We start from the raw sequence: 14,245 nt of genomic DNA, 5'->3' as shown, positions 1-14,245 counted from the left end.
AAACTAAGGCAAGTCATCACAAGGTAAATGTGATAGCCACCTCTCGGTGCTTGGAGTTACTTCATGTTGATCTGATGGGGCCCACCAGAACTGAAAGCCTAGGGGGGAAGAGATACATTATGGTCATTGTGGACGACTACTCAAGATACACTTGGGTTGAATTCCTTAGAGAAAAATCAGAAGCTTGTGAGAGGTTGGAGATTCTGTGCAAGAAACTACAAAACGAAAAGGGGATTCCGATAGCCAAAGTTAGAAGTGATCATGGAAGGGAATTTGAGAATGCAAGATTCGAGTCCTTTTGTGATAAGAATGGAATTAAAAGAGAGTTTTCAGCTCCCAAAACTCCATAACAAAATGGAGTGGTAGAGAGAAAAAATCGTGTGATTCAGGAGATGGCGAGAGTCATGTTGCTTAACAAGCAAATACCTCAAAAATTTTAGGGAGAAGCTGTCAACACCTCGTGTCACATTGGCAATAGGATTTTCTTTCGAGTTGGTACAAAGAAGACTGCATATGAGATATGGAATGGGAAGAAGCCTAAAATGAAGTATTTCCGGGTTTTTGGAAGTAAATGCTATATCTTAAATGATCGAGAGAATCTTGGGAAGTTTGATGCGAGAAGTGATGAGGGTATTTTTTTTGGCTACTCTACTACAAGTCGAGCGTATAGAGTGTTTAACAAGAGAACAAAGGCTGTGATGGAGTCCATAAATGTCAAGATTGATGATGCCTTACCTAAGGTGGAAATGATTGATGATGTAGAAGGGCCGAGCACCAAAGAGCTTGATGTTGAGGTAGAAGCTTTGGATATAGAAGGTGAAGAACCTATACCAGAAGTAGAATCGACTCCCATCAACCCAAGAATGGAAACGAGATCGATGTCTAGAACTTCAAGTCCTCTTACTCCTCCAGAAGTTCATCCTCCTATCTCTCGTAGTGATGAAGTTTCCACTCCAAAAAGGCCATCTTCAAGAGTTATCAAGAATCATCCGGAAAGTAATATCATAGGATCTCTTGATGACGGTCTTCGCCTCAGGAAAGGAAATATTCTGCTAGCCAATCATGTAACATATCACTGTTATCTTGCACAGTTTGAACCAAAAAGGGTTGAAGAGGCTCTTCAAGATGAGAATTGGGTTGAGTCAATGCATGAAGAGCTGAATCAGTTTGTGAGGAATGATGTGTGGGAACTTGCTCCACGACCTGTGAACGTTCATGTTATAGGCACAAAGTGGATTTCTAAAAACAAAATTGATGAAGATGGAGAGATAATTCGAAACAAGTCTCGGTTAGTAGCTCAAGGATACACTCAAGTAGAAGGAGTGGATTTTGACGAATCATTCGCTCCGGTGGCAAGACTCGAATCCATTCGAATCCTCATGTCCATTGCGTGCACTTTGAATTTCAAGCTTTATCAAATGGATGTTAAGTGCGCTTTTCTGAATGGGTATCTAAATGAAGAAGTATTTGTTGAGCAACCAAAAGGATTTGAGGATCCTCATTTTCCAGATCATGTATTAAGATTGAAGAAAGCCCTTTATGGCTAAAAACAAGCGCCTAGAGCCTGGTACGATCGTCTTACACATTATCTTCTAGATAGAGGTTTCAAGAGAGGGTACGCCGATCGAACTCTGTTTGTCAAAAATGATGAAGATTATCTCCTTGTGGCACAAGTCTATGTTGATGACATAGTGTTTGGGGCAACTATCGAAGATCGTGCTACTGAATTTTCTGAGGAGATGAAGAAGGAGTTTGAGATGAGTATGGTGGGGGAGCTCACATTCTTCTTGGGTTTTCAAGTCAAACAACAGAAGGAGGGTATATTTGTATCTCAAGAGAAGTATGCCAGAAACATTGTCAAGAAGTTTGGACTAGACTCCAAAAAACATGCCTCCACTCCCATGAGCTCTTCCACTAAACTGAATGTGGATTCGTCGGGAGTTGAAGTAAGTCCTACACTGTATAGGAGCATCATAGGGAGTTTGCTTTACCTTACAGCCAGTAGACCGGACATTGCTTTCAGTGTAGGCGTTTGTGTCAGGTATCAAGCTAATCCGAAGGAATCTCATCTGACTACTGCTAAGCGAATCATTTGATATGTGAATGGTACTGCAAACTATGGTTTGTGGTATTCAAAAGACTCAAATGCTTGTCTTGCTGGGTATTCAGATGCTGACTGGGCTGGCAATGTAGACGATCGGAAAAGCACTTCAGGCGGCTGTTTTTATCTTGGTAACAATCTTGTCTCGTGGATGAGCAAGAAGCAGAATTCAGTGTCTCTATCTACTGCAGAAGCAGAATACATCGCTGCTGGAAGTTGCTGCACTCAGCTTCTTTGGATGAAGAAATTACTTCATGACTATGGAATTCCTTAAGAAACGATGTGTGTCTTCTGTGACAACACCAGTGCCATCAATCTTTCCAAGAATCCTGTCCAGCATTCAAAATCCAAACACATTGAGATACGTTACCATTACATTCGGGATTTGGTAGAGGAAAGAGTTGTGTGTCTTGAGTTCATACATACTAACAATCAAAAGGCGGATATCTTCACCAAGCCTCTCGATGGTCCACGGTTTGAATCACTCCGTAAGACCATTGGTGTTGGTACAATTCCTTGACTCTCTTGTATGTTGTGTGCTTCACATATTTATAATATGATAAGTCTGTCTGTGTTGGGGCACACACCTCTTTGATTAGCTTTTTGTGCAACATGTTTCTTGTTTGTTTGTCCATTTGTGTATACTGTTGCTTCGTTTTATGTTTGTTCAATCATTTTTGTTTCTTGTGTCAAAAATCCAAAAATCACATAAAAATTAGAAAATCAAAAAGCTTGATTGACTTTGTTGAGTATTGTCTCAAAACTTGTTTTGCCTTGTACCTTTGTGCTAATGGCTTTGTGCATTTTCGAGCATTGCTTGTTTTCATGCACTTATATCACTGTGGGAAAAATCTTGAAATCTATGTGATTGTTGTAAATAGATCTTCAAACTTGTCATGAATGATTAGTGAATGGTTATGTTGATCTTAAGACATGCATAGACTTGTGTCTATATATCTTCCCACTTTTTACTTTTGTTTTGCTAAAAAGAGCTCACTAAATGTAAATCTCCAAATGAAAAGAGATATTGAGCTGCAAAAGCCTGTCGCACATTCTAGTATTTGACTAGGAAAAAGGGTAAGCGACCTTATATTAAAGTGAATGTTCATTCAAAAAGGCCAAAGGCCTGTTCTTCAAAGAGAAATGTTATATATCACTCTCACAATGAGAGATGATTGCCTTAAAAGATCAAAAAGATCAAATGTTATGATTGAAAGTGGAGTCAAATGATAAGCTCCAAGTTATGTTATCAAGTTGTGTGGGAGGTTATATATACATATTTCTATAATTGAGATGGGTCACATGATCTAGTGCTAATTGTGTATGCCTTGGTTGAATTGATCATTGAAGCTTCACATTAGACGAAGGACTATCTCATTGTTGATATCCACACACAACACACAAGTTTATGTTCAATAAATGCCATATTCATTTGTGTGATTGTACTTGATGAAATGTGTTTTCACTTGCTCAATCTTTGTTAATTCAAGCACAAAAAGATTTTTGAGTGTTTTAGGTGTTTTTGGAAAGTATTTTATTTGACAAATCTGAAAATTTCAAAAATCCAGTTTTGCCCTGTTTTGGCGGCTCAGTCGCGGGTATGTCAAGTCGCGAGCCTCAGTCGCAACTTCGCTGGTCATTTTTGGCGACTTGTTCGCGAGTGGAAGGTCCAGTCGCGAGGTTCACTCAGAGATTTTCACGGCTCAGCTTGCGACTCACTCGCGGGTAGACCTTCCAGTCGCGAAAAACACTTAGAAAAATTTTCAACTTTTTGTCCTTGAGTGTTTTGGCGGCTTGATCTGGTGACTTTTTGGCGACTCGGTTCAGTCGCGAAAATCGCGTGTTTTGGATATACAGGGGTAGTTTTTAAACTTTTTATTTTTCCCTCGATCTTTTTGTGACTGTTCATTGTCTCCCTCATCTGCTCTTACACATTGTCACCGTGCCTCCATTTTCGATCTCCAATACTTGTCTCCTTTCAGCTCAAAATCGTCGACTAACAGGTATGGTTTTCTGTCCTGCACTCTATTTTACTTGTTGTTATGGTTTTCCCTCTGGTTTATTCACATTTGATTGTGATTTTGTGATGGGCTTTTAGCTCAACTATTATTCTTTGTCCATGCTTCGCTTGGATGCTTGTGTTTCTGTTTTTGAGCTAGTTTATGTTGGTGGTTGTGTTCTTCATCATGTGCTTAGCTAGGGTTAGCTATTTTTGTCTAATCTGCTGTTGATATCGTGTTTCACTATGATCCTGTGTGGTTTCATGTTGATGTGTTGTTGAATTTGGTCCTTTTTCAGCTGATTATGTGGTTCTATTTGGTCTCCCTATACTGTGTAGTTCATATTTGGGCCACTGGTGTCCCTCGTTGCTATTTTCTGACCACTCTCATCCAGCTATTAGGGTTTCTTCATTGTCCCTAAAATTCCACTAACCCACTGCTAATTTAGTCTGTTGGATTGTGTTCTGTCATTTCCTTTGTTCATAATGCAGACTAGTCATGTCGCCTTTCAAGAAAGCTGCTGTGAAAGGAGGTAGTTCCAAAGGGAAGGAACCAGTAATTGATGTTGATGATTATCCACCTCAGCCAAAAGGGACTCGCTCTTCATCAAGGAGATTCGATCCCAACAAGTTTAGATCTTATGCAGCCTATCAGTCTTATGAGAATTTCTTTCTACATGCCACACCATTACTAGAAAGAGCTTTGGATCAGTCCTCATTTCATGACACTGACATTCCGAAATGGTTTGCTCACAAGGATTGGAATTACCTTCTATCTGATCCGGATGACGTGTATGAAGAGTTAGTAAAAGAATTTTATGCTAACACAATTGTGGAAGGAGATGAACTTAAGTGCTGGGTTCAGAACAAGAGCTTTTTTGTCTCTCCTACATATCTGGCAGAAATTCTTCACATCAACAGACCCATTTTCCGACATTCACTGGTCTATGATGATCTCTGTCCTGATGAGGAGCTTCTCAAAGAAAGTCTTGGTCAAGACTTGGAGTTCTCACCAAATGGCAAATCCATCAGTGTTTCCTCCCTTTCTCCAAAGCTGAGAGTGCTTACAATTGTGATGTTTCACAATTTGTACCCTTTATCAAGCACTGGGTATATGAACCTCGGACGTGCTCTGTTTCTTCATGATCTAATCTCTGATGTGGAAATAGACATCTGTGCTCATATCTTTCATGTTCTGCGCAAAACGGTTCTTCGAAATGAGTCTCGGATATGTGTTCCTTTCTGCAGTCTCATTTCACGGATCTTGAAGCTCAAGGGAATTTATCCAACGGCTGATGAAACTCATCTCTCCAAACCAAGTCCAATCAACATGCGTACATTCAATGCAAGCGTTGGACATAGTCGGAAGAGAGCCAAACCAGAATCTTCTGCATCTCACAGTGACTCTCAGTTTAGCACTCTCTCCCTAGATGAGAAACTTGGTCGCATTGTATCCTCTGTCCACGAGTTGAACACAAAGATGTCTGGACTCACAGCTTCTCTACACCATCACAGCACTCGATGGGATATGAAGCTTACTTCTCTTCAAACTCAATTGGATCAAATTCAGAGAAAGCTGGAAGAGGATGACTAGCCTATTCCATGACAAAAAGGGGGAGTGATGGGCATGATCAAAGGGGGAGAATATATCAAAGGGGGAGAATATTACTTAAGGGGGAGTGTCTTTACATTCTTTTTCTGTTTCAATTTTTTTCTTTAAGTTGATATATTGTGTTTTGTAAATTGTTATTCAGGATGATTTTGTGTTTGTACCCATGTGCTTTTGTAAGCTTTTAGGGTTTTTGTCTTATGCATAGTTTGTAGGCTTTATGGTATGTACCTTGCTTAATGCAGCCTTTATGCTATGTTGAAATCAGTACTTTAATCTAAATGTTCTGCATTTTGGTTCATATACTGTCACTCTTGTGCCCTTGTAGGATTGTTCCTAGATGCATATGCCTTGTGTGTTATGCATTGGTTGAGTGTTAAGCATACAAGTGTCTTGCCTTGTGCTTGTTAACTTGTATGTTCTTGTGTTCATTCCAAGTGTGAATGAGCACTGTGATCACTACCTTGTGGTGTTCACTTGGTTGATCAAGTCATGGTATGTTTATTAACTCCATCTTTGCTTGATCACATATTGCCTGTTTCATATGCATTTATAATTTTCTGCTTACAATGATCATGGTGTATTGTTGTGTTTCAGGAGTATTATGTTCATATGATTCAAGTGCTTCACAGCTTCTAGAGTTAGGTGTGAGTGAGTTTTGTTCAACTGTTCCCAACTCACATGTTAAGTCTAGAGTCTGTTTTAGGGTTTTGTCACGGAATAGCCAAAGGGGGAGATTGTAAGGTTGAATTTATTCAACCATCTAATTGGCTTTATTCCGTGCCAAATTTGCTTGTAATTCAGCATTTAGTAACCCTGTATTTAGGTGGGTTTGTTGTAAGGGTAGTGAGTGAGATAGAGTGAAGTTTGCTCAAGAGTGTGCAAGAAAACAGAGACTCGCGGCTGGGACTCGCGGGTGGACTCGCGGCTGCAAGCCGCCAGAAGCTGCACACGTGCCAAGCATGCTGGAAGATGAACAGTCATGCTAGCTGGAGCACTACAGGACAAAACAGGACAACTGGCCATACGGTTAACTCGCGACTGGATCTCGCGACTTGGTCAAGCCGCGAGGTCAAGCTGCGAGCCACCCCTATTTTGTAAAACCTAACGTTTCACATTCCTCTCCCACTCCAGTATAAATACCTCTTTTACCCACGATTGAAAGAGAGCTTCCAGAGAGAATTTTGAGAGAGAAACCCTAAAGAAAAACCAGATTGTTTCGCCCACAATCTCTACCTTAGAGTCTCTTCAAATTCCTCAACTCTCTTCCTCTCCATTGTCAAATCCTTGAGAGGCATTATACCAAACCTGGTTCTCATCATCATCATCACTGTGAGACAGTTGTTTGGATTTCTGGGAAGCAGTTAGGAAGGAGCCAATCTTCATTGGTTGATGCTACGGTCTAGTAGCAGAATCCGGGAAGCTAGAAAAGAAAAAGGTTCGGCGCAACCTCGTTGGAGCAAGAAGCTTGGAGGGCTTAGGTGCACTGGGTAGATTAGGCTTGGAGGGTCTATTGCTGTCCTTGTATCCCAACTGTATTTTCTAGTGGATTGATTACCGCTTGGAGGGCGGCGGAGAGGTTTTTCGCCGAGGACTTCGGTTTCCTCTTCGATAACACATCGCGTGTTGTCTTTGTGTTTGCATCTTCCTTCCTCTCTATCTTTGCCTTTTATTTATCTGCTGTGGATTTTATTTTGTTATGGTTTAGATAGTTTATAACCAATTTCATATTATAGCATGTGTTAAGTTTCCGCACACTAGTTGTTTGACATATTGCTTGTATTGGTTAAGTTGTTTTTTGGGGGTCTAAACGTTCAAAGGTGTTTTGTACACGTGTTTTGAACTTTCAGCCAACATATGGCATATGGAAGACTGGGTGCTAATGCTCTAAGTATTTAAAATTTGGGCTGAAAGCAAAAGCTAAAAGTTTGAAACATTGAAACATAGGAGATGATGGAGAAAAATACGATAGTGGAGGCTATACTGCTTAAGGGCGTAACAGAAATAACTTACTTAAAATTAGGGGTGTCAATGTTTGACCCAACCCGCGAACACGACACGAACCCAACACGGGTTTTTTCGGGTTAGGGCTGGGCCTTAATGGGTTTGGGTCATAAACAGGTCAACCCGAAAGCGACACGATAAGAAACGTGTCATAAGCGGGTCAACCCGTGTAACCCGCAATAGACACGTTTGACACGCCAATTTATTTGTGTCAACCTGAAATGACCCACTTAACACAACCCGTTTAACTTGTATAACAAATAAATATTTATTTTATTTTAGATTTGTCAAATACCTTTTATATCCAACATATATTTTAAATTTAAAAAACAAAGTGAGTAATTACAAAAATTTACAAGGGATATAATTAGAAATTGAAACTTTTAGATCCTAGAAATACTAATACTTTTTTTTTTTTTTTTTTGGGCATAGAACTTGCACAAATAAAATTGGATGAGCTTGTGGAAGATGTTATGAATTTTGACATCAACAAAGAATCTATAGATGATAATCGTGGTCATAGTCAGGATTAGTCTACTGTTTGTTCAAATTCTTTCAATATTGATACTTAGCATCTAGCGAGTTCCAAGAATATTATATTTTTGTTGAACTATGTTATTTTATTTTTGTTAAACTTTGTTGTTTTGAATTTGAGTTGAACTGTATGCACTTCTTTTGGAGTGTAAAGAACTTATTTCTAGATGAATGTTATATTTTTGTTAAACTATATTATTTTAAATGTGGGTTGAAGACTTGAGGTGTATGCACTGCTTTTTGGGATGTAAAAAAAAAATAAAAAAAATTCTAGATGGATGTTATATTTAATATTATGCAGATTGAAATGGGTTGTGTTATATTCATGTCAACCCAACACGACTCGTTTATTAAGCATGTCAAATGGGTTGGGTCAGGTCAACCCGCCTTATTAATAGGTCGGGTTAGGGTTGAAGGATCATGACACGATTATTAAATGGGTCGGGTTAGGGTTGAGTCATTTAGTCGAATACCCCTATCTCGACACGACACGAACCCGACACGCTAACCCGAATTGACATCCCTACTTAAAATATGAGAAATAAAAAAAAGGGGAAAGTGGAGTAAATTATGGTAAAAGAGTGGCAAGTTTTGCCAAAAATAAAAGTGGCATTTACTTCAGTGTAGGTTTTTTGTTTAAAGTATGAGACATATTTTTCTTCTTCTCTTTCTCCATGTCAAGGCCTCAGGGTTCAATTTGTTTAAGGTGAGAATTTGCTTGTTTGGTTTTCTTTTTTTTCTTACTATCGAGAGACTCAAGACCTATAAGGGGCAAAGAACATAGCTACTAAAGTACCTAAAGGACTGTTAGGGTACATTTTTTTTTCTACACCTAATTTTATTTAAATACCATCTATTTATTTTTAGACACCATAAGTTATTGGGCTTTCCCAAATATTTTTTTTCCTATTATTATGTTAACCACAAATATTTCATATCTTATTATCTAAATTAGGTTATGATATAAACTATCACAAAAAGCCCAAAAAACTTATATCTTATCAAAATTTTATTATTATTATTTAGTTAAGCCCAAAATCGGCCCTATGAGCCCAATACACACATCCTCTTCTATTTAAAAACCAAGAATACTTATGTTTGGCAATATTTGAAAAGCCCATGATTCAATTTCATGGCAAAACAATTTTATCAATGGAATTCAAATCCATAATCAAAGTCCATGATTTAAACGCATGGCAATTTTATCAATGGAATTCAAATCTCATAAGCAAAGCGTATGATTTAAACCCATGTCAATTTATTTATCAAAAACCCAATTCACATTGGCAACATCATCAAATACCCAATTCTCATTAGCAACGTCAAAGCCCAATTCACATTGGCAACATCATCAAAAGCCCAATTCTTATTGGCAATATCAAAAACCCAATTCTTATTGGCAATATCAAAAGTCTAATTCTCATTGGCAATATTTAAAGCCTAATTCTCATTGATAATATAAAAAGCCCAATTTACATTGACACTATTAAAAGCCCAAGCTAACTACTTGATATTATTTTATCAAAAGTCCAAGGTTATTAATATTTGACAAAATACTATATCATAATTATTTCACTTAAAAGTTCAATAATAAACAATACTTTAAGTTCTTAAACATATTACTATAATATTACAAGCTTATGGAATTTATTGTAATTATCTATTCACAACCCATGGCAATCATCTTATAAAAGCCCATGGAAAGTTATGATTATCTTAAACCCATGACATTTGTTTATTTATACCATATTATAAACCCATGGAATTTACATGAGAACCTATGGTCACTATTTATCTTCTACATTCTTAATATCTATCTCCAAAACTCATGATAATTATTCTCCTTATTATGATTATCTAAAAAAAAAAAAAACCCTTGAGAATATCACATTACTCTACTATGGTGGTTGTTATCATATTTTATTTGAAACCCATGGATATTGCCTCTATTTAAAACTCATGTAAATATTATTTTCAAGAAATATTGGAGGTTATTATTTAAAACCCCCCAAGAAAATATCATTTACAAAATAATCCATGGAAAAAATTATGAGAAATCATTCAAATTGTTATTTATTAAAGTTCATGAATTCATTTCATTATTACTAACAACTAAAGCCCATGTAAAATAAAAATCCATGACAATATATGGTAACTTTGTCCATTTTGTAGGGCTCACAAAGAGAAAGCAAAAGGATAGGTCCAAGTGGAGAGAACACCAAGTCAGAGACCTACCAAAGTGCTCAGCCCTCATGGCCAAGCCCAACGGGAAGTCTCAACCCAAACAACCTATGTGTGCAAACTGACCTAACTGCTACTAGAGAACTCCATCCAGTTTTGCCTTCTGCTGGAGGTCACCTCAAGAAGCAACTAAACTCCCAAACCAAATTGGGAGCTGGCCACCTGTCCCAACAACTTCTCTACCACTACCAATCATGATCTAAATAGCACTAAAGGCTGAGTTGACACCTAAAAGCTAATGGACAATAAATACCCTTCCTCTCTAACTTTTGGTCACAACTCAAGGAAGGCATAACCAAGACCTCCAAGCTCATGAAATTCTCAACTAAATAGTTTATTTTATTACTAAAAATGTATGTAATTGATTCATGAACCAAGCCCATGAATCCTAAAGGTTTAAATTTGGGAACATGTGGTTTGGAGGGTATAAAGGGATCTCCAATAGGATCCTCTGAAGTGGGCTTAAGCTTTAACACCTGGCTTGGGGTGTTGAATCCTACTTCCTAGGGTCCAAATCTCAATTGCAGCACTAGGATTTCTCCTTAATACTTTCCTTAATCCCATTGGCTGAACACAATCTTAGAAAGTTTAGCATTTAATGCAAGATTACCCCAAATATTCACCACGTGTCATATTACCCAAAGAAGCAAAGCAGTCCCAAAAGCAAATCTCCCATTTATGGCCAAATCCTTGGATAATTAAATCTGCTATTCTGCTCCTGATCAATACTATGTTTTTAGACTTTTGTTAATTAATACCTCCCTAAACACCACTATAAAAGGGTAAGCATACCAGCCCACAAAACACACATCAACCCCTTTGAAATTTCTAATTTTCTTGTCACTTTGCTTGTGGTTCAACTCTCCCTAAGCTCATAAATCATTCCCCTTAACCCACACTTACTTAGTTTTAGACATTCCCTTTCTTTTTCCGCATATTCACAGCTCATAAATGCTTTCTAATCAATCACAAACAACTCTTTACCCATTAAAGCCTTAGCCTTAGTATTAACCCCATCACACCACCACAAGCTTAAATGCCCACTCACTCAAAATAGCCTACACTACCCCATTTATGCCCTACACATATATATTCCCCAAGAATCCTTTTTTTTTTTTTTTTTACAAGGTAGAAATTCTACTCTAGCTTAATCTAAGTGTATATGTGTATGAGTCTCTCTACTGGTGATTTGAACCCCGGCCATTACCCCCTATACCCCACAAGTATAACCAAGGGTGTGCTGCTGTCCCCAAGAATCTTAGTTCAACATTTGCTACACTGAGCTAAAATCTCTCTCCCTTCATTCCATCTTATTTTTTTCTCTTTTTATTTGTAATTATGAAACCTTTAATCCTTGTTTATTGTTATTATGATGAAAGCCATTATGTTTTGGAAACTATGGAAGTTTTCCCTTATGTTGACTTAATAATAATAAAGAAAACATATGATTTTTACCATGTAAACACATGTATTTACTTGTCAGATGTCTACCACTGAAGGTTTGTCTTACTCACTGTTGGACCATTTTTTCTCTTGTGTACTTGTTATAATGAGCTTACTTTAATATTAATTGACTATGGAGGAAATGCATAATTTTAACTATGCAAATACATTTATTAATTTTCCAAGCATCTATTGTTGGACATTTCTCTTACTTACCGCTAGACTATTATTTAAGCACTTGTTGTGGTGGACCATCCTTTGTGCTAGCTTATCTTCACAGGGGGTATTTTTTGAGCCTTATTATAATCTTTGTTGGATGCAATCTAGATTTTGAGCAACATAAGCCTTTCACACTTTACCGATAATTTTTGAATCATGTTTCAAGCCTAAAGTCAAGTCTCGATTTTGACTCCCTCAACATCATGTGAGCAATGAAAAACGCCTCGACAAGGTCTTTTAGGGGAATTAGAGGACTTCAGGGGACAAATTTTTTCAAATGTCAGTTATTGCGTCTTACTATTCCATCTTTTCATATACTATTGTTTATCAAAAGCACTTTTCATACACCATTTACTGACCATATGTCATGGTTTTGACCAAGTAGCCAAACCAGTGAATGACATGTGCAATAAAGTGCATGCGAAGAAGATGGCATCAATTTTGTCTATCTATTCAACTTTTCTAGGATAATTGGAGCACCAATTTCACCTACTCTCCACCGACTTGGAGCACCAGCCGACAAAATTCATTCAAATCTCACAAAATGCACATCCATATCATTTGAGTGAAAAATTAAAGGAAAATTTTATTTCGTACTTTCCATTTTATTATAAAAATTTTGCAAATTGATTTATCAACTACAGATCACATTGATATTATAATAAATAAAGTTTTTAATTTTCTATTTTACTTGGTTGACGTTATAGTTATTACAAATTTTATTATATAAGATTAATAAATTTTGTTACAAATTTTTAAACATAAAAAAAAAAAAAAAAATTAAGAAATTTACTTATTATGTTGTTAAGGTTACACAAATTGTATTAATTAACACATTCATTTATAAGTTTCATGTAATTTAAGTTTCCCTCTTTGTTTTTCTCCTCCACACATGTACCCACTCTTCTCCTCTCAATCTTTATTTTCTTTTCTTTTTTTTTCTCCACCACGCACATATCCCAATTTTCTCCTCTCTATCTTCATACGAATACCCACATCCATATTCCCACCTCTTCATCTACTAGTAAAGTTATCTCTAGTTCAAAGAGAGATAGAGAGAGATCACCAGCAGAGAACAAGGCTGGCAAAGAGATCGTCACTTGAAGGATGTGCCACCTACTTTTAGATCGGCGTTCCTTTTGTTTTTTTGTTCTGATTTGATTTGTTTTATGAGAAAGATTGTAGTTTGCCTTTGATTTTTTTACTATGTCTCCCTCTAGAGTTTGAGACAATTGAGAGAGAAAGGAGGTGAGTTTGATTTGTATCCGTTGAAATAATAGTTGAATATTTTAATCGGTTTTGTTAATTTTTTATTCCATTTTATTCTTTTGCTAATGAATAGTAGCACTTCGAGCAAAGAGAGTGACTATTCATTAGCAAAAAACTTTTTGAGTTTTAGAGAGGCTATTGAAGCACTATTTTATGATTTGACTCTCTAAAATATAGAGAATTTTGTGTTTGCCGATAATATTAGAGATATTTAAACACTGAACCAAACTTGAATTATTCATAAATGGTTCGATTCACTTACAATTACAACCCTAATTTGTTTGAAAATTTTTGGAAAATTATAATTTCCTATTAAAGGAGTAGTTTATTTTTCTTTTAACTTTTGTGTAAACTCACTTGCCAATTAATAATCACACAAATTTATATTGTTGTTGTTTAAAAGAAATAGACGAGGAACCTATTTTAGGAAGGGTCTAGTTATTCTAATACGCAAGGGCCTATGAAATGCCTACCAAGGCCTTGCCCCCTTGCAAACCTAACCAGAGTCAGCCTTCACCTTAGATTATGCAACGACCCATAATTTGCCTAGCTATCAACCCAAAACTGAAGGTTGCTATCACACCCCAAAACCTATTTTACTCCCTTCTCAAAAGTATCTACCCCTTCTTCATAGCTTTCCAAACTTAGAGCAAGGAAGTTGGTTGTTATTTGTAGAATTTAATCTTTGTTGAGTGCAATATTTCTTCCTAAGGACTTGAGTACACAAAGACTCTCTCTCTTTTTTTTTTTTTTCTTTTTTTCTTTTTTCTCTGCTTGAAATCTCCAATTAAGTTTTGCTAGAAGAGAGAAATTTCTTCCCATAGCT

This window comes from Quercus robur, chromosome 2 (genome assembly GCF_932294415.1).
Source record: "Quercus robur chromosome 2, dhQueRobu3.1, whole genome shotgun sequence".
In the NCBI taxonomy this organism is placed as follows: domain Eukaryota; kingdom Viridiplantae; phylum Streptophyta; class Magnoliopsida; order Fagales; family Fagaceae; genus Quercus; species Quercus robur.
The sequence above is the reverse complement of the archived record's forward strand: the minus strand, read 5'-3'. Positions refer to the sequence as shown.